Source organism: Mesitornis unicolor, unplaced genomic scaffold (genome assembly GCF_000695765.1).
Source record: "Mesitornis unicolor isolate BGI_N332 unplaced genomic scaffold, ASM69576v1 scaffold15377, whole genome shotgun sequence".
In the NCBI taxonomy this organism is placed as follows: domain Eukaryota; kingdom Metazoa; phylum Chordata; class Aves; order Mesitornithiformes; family Mesitornithidae; genus Mesitornis; species Mesitornis unicolor.
The window spans coordinates 3,607-9,176 of record NW_010194471.1 but is presented as its reverse complement, the minus strand read 5'-3'; the positions used below and the strand labels follow the sequence as shown (position 1 = coordinate 9,176).

Here is a 5,570-nt window from a genome sequence, read left to right as displayed (position 1 = left end):
GCTATTGCCTCACCCGGTGTGGGGGGGGGGGGGGGAGGGGAAGTAACTTCCGCAGATTTGTTCCCTTTTAAATCGTTAATTGGAGTTGCAATTGCGAACTCTCATCAAACGTAAACGTGTTTGGTGGATCAGCCTGGCATTCGCCTAAGCTTATTTTAAAGCCGATTAATTTGTCATTTAATCCACCAGCAGATCGCTTAAAGGTGGAAACAAAACGGAACAAAACCTGACTTTCGGACGAAGGGCTAACGCCCATTAACTTGTCTTCCGAGAGATTTGCAAACGCGAAAATGTACGTCCTGTAAACATATGGATGCAATAGCCTCAGCTGAGCCGCTCCTGCCCGGCCAGTAAATAACGCGCATTTCCAATCACTGGACTGGAACAAGGCCAAAAAGAGCTGCTGGAACAGAGCGAGTGTTTCCTACACCGCTTCAACGGTGGCACATCCCTCCTGCAAATGCTGAGGACCCCCGTGGGGGTGGCCTGTCCCCCGAGCGCAGCCCCTTTGCCTTGCAAAAGGGTAGGAGGTCACCTACAGCCAGCGGCTTAGGGCGACTCCGGGCGCTGTCGGTAGCGTAAAGCCCGGAAAGCCAGAGCCAGACTTCGCGGCAGAACACCGCGAAGGGAAGGGTGGGTCGTCGGCCTCAGGCGAAACCTCCTTTTTCCTGGCATCCCGCCGTCGGCAAACATGGATAAGATGAACTTCTCTCATTCTTTTTGCCCTCCGTTTACTGATGCCTGTGACAACCGCTGGTCCCGTCCCCACCGGGACCAGGACCGTGCTGGGAAGGCAGTACAGGCACAGCGGTACGCCCTGCTAAGGGTGAAATAACCGGCCCAAAGCGCACTTGTGCTTGTCAACTCCTCCCTGGGCACTGGACGGCAAGTTCGGCTCCGCCAATGGCGCCCCAGGGACAGAGAGCGGGTTTTGCATGGGCACCCTAAAATCCGAGCTGCTTTTGCCGCTGAAAGACGTTGGGGCTTTCATCCGGACGCGTCCCCCTCCCTTCGGCAAACCCAGGCACGCTTCCCCTCTACCGCCTTTTGACATCTCTGGCTGTTTTTCAAAGTACCTCAAACATTCACTTTGTACCATTTCCCAGCTTCCAGAGAGGGGAGTGAGCTAAACTGTAATAAGATCTAGAAATATTTGGGAACGACTCCCACCTTTGCTCTCCAAATATATAAATTCGTGTACACACACACACATTTGAAAGCCCGGTAGCTTTTCTGCTTGGGATTCAGCTAAAAGACTTACTCAGCCATGTATTATGTTAAGTATCGGATTGCCCTGCAACTTGGAGTATTTCCTTTGTGTCTACTGTGTTGTCCCCCCCCCGCTCTCCCGGAGCGCTCGGTCCCTCCCCGCGTTATTCAATAGCCACCCGGGTCAACTACCAGCGCCGGGATTTTCAGCGCCGCCTCTCCTGGGGGATTTTTTCCCGGCTTTCCTCCACCAGGAGAGCAACGAGGAAATTACCGGGGGGAACGGCGAGCTGCCAGCTCCAGCAAACAGAGGCGGACGAGGCAGAGGCGGCCCCTGTCCTTCGTCTAGCTTTGGCTCCCTCGTTTAGGCGAGGCCCGGCGACGGATGGGAAGAGGGCGGCCTGTCAGCCCGTGAGGTGGGGGAGACAGCAGGGTGAGGGACAGAGCTGAAACCTTGCCCCAAACACTGCAGCGACGGGCGAGGTATCTCAGTCCCGACAGCGCAGAGTATCGCATCGCTTGACAGGCGGGTCTGAGGGGCCGGAACGGGTCTGGAGCCAACGGGGAACCACCGTTCCCGGCGGGGGTAACCTCTGCTCGGAGCGGGAGGCTCCCAGGCCGAGGTCGCTTTGGGAAGGAGCAGAGGTGCGTTAGCTTAACTTCAGCAGGGATGTGCCGGCTCGCCCGCCTCGGATCTGCGGGCTTCATTGTCAGCGGCTTGGAAAGGCAGCCGAGGGCTGGGCGATGGGAGCGGCAGGTGTAAAGATCAAGGCTGTAGGTTAATTTTTTTTTTGTTTTTAAAAAAGAGAGAAAAAAAAAAGGCCAAGTCCCAGAGAAAAATTAAAACAAAACAAAAAAACACATCCCCAAACCAACACCAAACAAACAAAAAATACCCCCAAAAACACCCTCCGTACAACCCAAATCCGGCTTTTTCCTGCGAGCCAGAAACCCCAGATCGCGTCAACAGACTTGAAAGCGGGCGCTGGATAAACAGCGAGGTCCCGGGCAGAGTCATAGCTACCCTCGCCATTGACCTTCTCTCTCCCAACCTTTCTTCCCTCTCTTCTCGCCGGGCGGGAGACCACGCCCCCACCCCCGCCGCCCGTCCCCGCAGGACGCGACTGTCGGCTCTCGCCGCCTGGGAACGGCCGCGCAGCTCCGGGGAAGCCCTAAAGGCGCTTCTGGTTTTAGGAAGCCCTTTTAGTACCACTGTTAGCGGTTAGTACAATAGAGGCACGGCTTGGAAGAGGGATTACTCACGCCGTCGGGTTCGGGCTTGATTTATTTATTTAGTACATAAACGAACCTCTTCTGAAGGCGTGCGAAAATTAGATTGAATAGCTGCAATTCGCCTTGATTTACTTAAAATATGTATTCAGGGCCAGGTTTAAATAGGGGCCGAATACTCTGTATGCTCCTAGTGATTTCTATTTTCTGCGCCTTGAAATAAGGAAGACATCTAAGATCTACCGCTCATTTTACTCAGATTATTTTGTATAGGGCATATTATCTTTTGAGTAATTTCTTAATTAGCTCGTTCCTATCCTGTTTAAACATCCATAAATGTGCAGTTTAATAGTTTTAGAAACTGTGTTGGGGATGAGGGAGGGATAAGATCACAATTTAACTAGTCTGCCATAAACGGGGGGGGGAGCAGACAATCGCGGTTTTTTAAAATGCGATTTATTCTCTCGTCTCTTTCTTTCAATAGCTCATTTAGAGAGAAAAAATAAAAATACTGACAGTCAAGACAGAAGAAGTCCCATGGTGTATTTTTGTTCTACAGTAATAAATGTGCTGGCAAAAAATCAAAACACAAGAGAAGACACTCTTACAGAGTGGGAGCGCGGCGAAGGCTGTAGGTTGCTGTCTCCCGGACTTTAATTCATGAATCTGAAGGTCAGAGCGAAACCGCACAGCAAAATCTGTGATATCGGAGCACGAAATCGTGCCTTCCGGGGTTTGCGCTTTGGGGGCAGAAAGGAGCCAGAATATAAATCGCCTTTCACTCTCACTTCTTTGAGTCCGATCGGGCTCCCCCGCGGGGGGGATCTGCGAGTTCAGTCCAAAATGTACATCATCGGGAAAACCCTGGCCAGAGTGAGCAGGGAGAGACCTATCTGAACGCCCTTATGAGCCCTGTCGAAGAGCTGGGACCTGACACCTCGATGAGAGTCTCAAACTTTGCCTCAACTATGTGTCAGCTCGCTCTGGAAATAAAGCTGGGGAGGGGGAGAGGGGGCGCGAAGGAGGAAGCATCCACTGGAGTTTTTAAAAACTCAGCCCTCTCTCTCCCTCTCTCTCTATTTCTCTCTTCCCCTCCAGTCTAGACAGAGCTGGAAATCAGTTTTATAGCTGGACAACGTTTGTGATCACGCTAGCTGCAGCTGCCACGGCCTAGAAGCCACGCTGGAGGCATCTCAGGCCTGTCACCCTCCTCACAGCCCCCAGTCGCGGCCTGGAAGAATTAAACTCCCTTGAGCCTTACGTGGGTGATGCCTCGGTGATGGCCGGGGCGGTCCGGGGCACTGAACCCGCGGCGGCAGCCACTTCAGGGGCGACTCCCAGGGGAGGGCGGGAGATGCGGCTCCCACCACCAAGGGAGCAGAGGCTGCCGGTGGACAAGGGGGTCTATTACGTGCCCACTTTTATTTCAAGTCCCATATTCAACCTCGGTTGTGAGCCCCACCCTCGCCCAGCCATCGTGTTCAGCGTGCTCGAAGGGGTGCTTTCCCCAGGTCTTGCAGCCTCCAGGATTTAAGATCGGGCTGTTGGGCTTCCCTCTCCCTAGTAAAGGCAACTGGAAACCACCCTCTGGGTATGGGGGGGCGAGGGTAGGGAGTGGCACAACCCCTCTCCCCTCCTTTGGCAGACAAATCCCGAGAGAAAGGAAAAAGAGGGACAATGAGGGACCAAGCACCCCACTGCAGCCGGCGGGGGAGCGGGCACTGCCAGCGGCCCACTCCCTCCTGCTCCCCCCGCCTTTGTCCTCCACCCTCCCAGACACCAAAGGCACAGCTCGGGGAGCAGAGGCGGTAATTTCCCCGGCGTGTCATCCCTGGATGCAAAGCTTTGGTTTTAAACGTTATTTCCATCCGTACTTAAAGACGATGAAAGATCAGGAATTCGCTGTATGCATTTAAACGTGGCTCTTAATAAGCAGAGTGTGCGGAAGCGCACGCCTGGCCTGTTTAAGGCAGACACATAAAACACACCCGAGCTGTGGGTATAAACCTGCTCTCGGGGTCGGCCGGTTGCACTGGAGGATCAGTAGGGCCGGAAAACCGGGGACACGTTCAGCAGCATCCCGAAACGTGCCACTTTTCTTCACTCCTAAATCAAAGCCGTCCGGGGGGCATGTACCCAAGCAAGGGCCGGCGGGACGCTCCTCGAAATTACAAGGCGCTCTTTCTCATCGGGAAATGTCTCGGTGGGTGATAATGGCTGGAAATCGCGACGGAGCAACGCCTCGCTTCCCCTTGCTCTGCTGGCTCGGCGCGCTTCGGGAGCGCACGTCGAAGGAGCCCTGGCTTTCCGTAGCACGGCTAGTACTTGCTCTCGAAATTACTGAATTAGATGGCCCTAACGGTAAGCTTTTCTCCGTATTGGAGTGTGTTTTCATCCGCCTCTTTTTTTTTTTTTTAAATTTGGTGTGTTTTAATAAAGCTGCTTAGAGATCGCGACCGAGAGCAGACCTTCCACTCCAGAATTTGCTAATACCCCGTCCGGAGAGGCACAAACAACTGGCAAAGGGGAGAGCCGGGCTTTATTTAGCCACCCGCTGACACTAACCACCGCTTCATTTCACGCCGCCCTTCAGCTCGGCGGCGGTACGGAAAGGATGGGCGGCCGACGGCTCCCACCCCGCCCGCCTCCCCTCAGCCAAAAAGGCCCCAACTTCGAGTCTTTTCGGTGCTCGGGGTTTAAGTGCGGGGTGAGTTGTTTTTTTTTCACCAAAACCCCCGCGGGAAGGAGAGAGGGGTGCCAGGCCGCCTTGCCGCCTGTCTCCGAGAAGAGCTGCACCGACGCTCGCTTCCCCACACGGCCCCGGCCGGGGTGGTGCAGTGGGGTCTCGGCCTCAGTCGGGGAGGGGCAGATTGGTCTCGGATCAGCCCTCTCCGCTCTCCCCGGCCCCAGGAGAAGGCGGAAGCCCTCGCTGCGAAGCCGCCGCGCCTTATTTCCCAGCCAGCTTCCCTACCTCCCGAAAACTCCAACCAAAACAGAATAAAATAACAACACGAACACTATTTTTTTTCTCCCTGAGGCCGTGCCCGGGCACCGAGAGGAACTCCGTGCCGAGGGGCCTTCCCTGAGGACCAGAGCGGCCGCCTCCCGAGGCCGCAGATGCCGGGCACGCG

At 54.9% G+C, this 5,570-nt stretch overlaps 1 protein-coding gene across 1 annotated transcript in view; it reads right to left on the bottom strand.

Annotated features, from left to right (window-relative positions):
* SIM2 (single-minded family bHLH transcription factor 2) overlaps positions 1-5,570 on the bottom strand; it is a 56,020-nt gene that overhangs the window by 49,765 nt on the left and 685 nt on the right. The window lies entirely within an intron of this gene.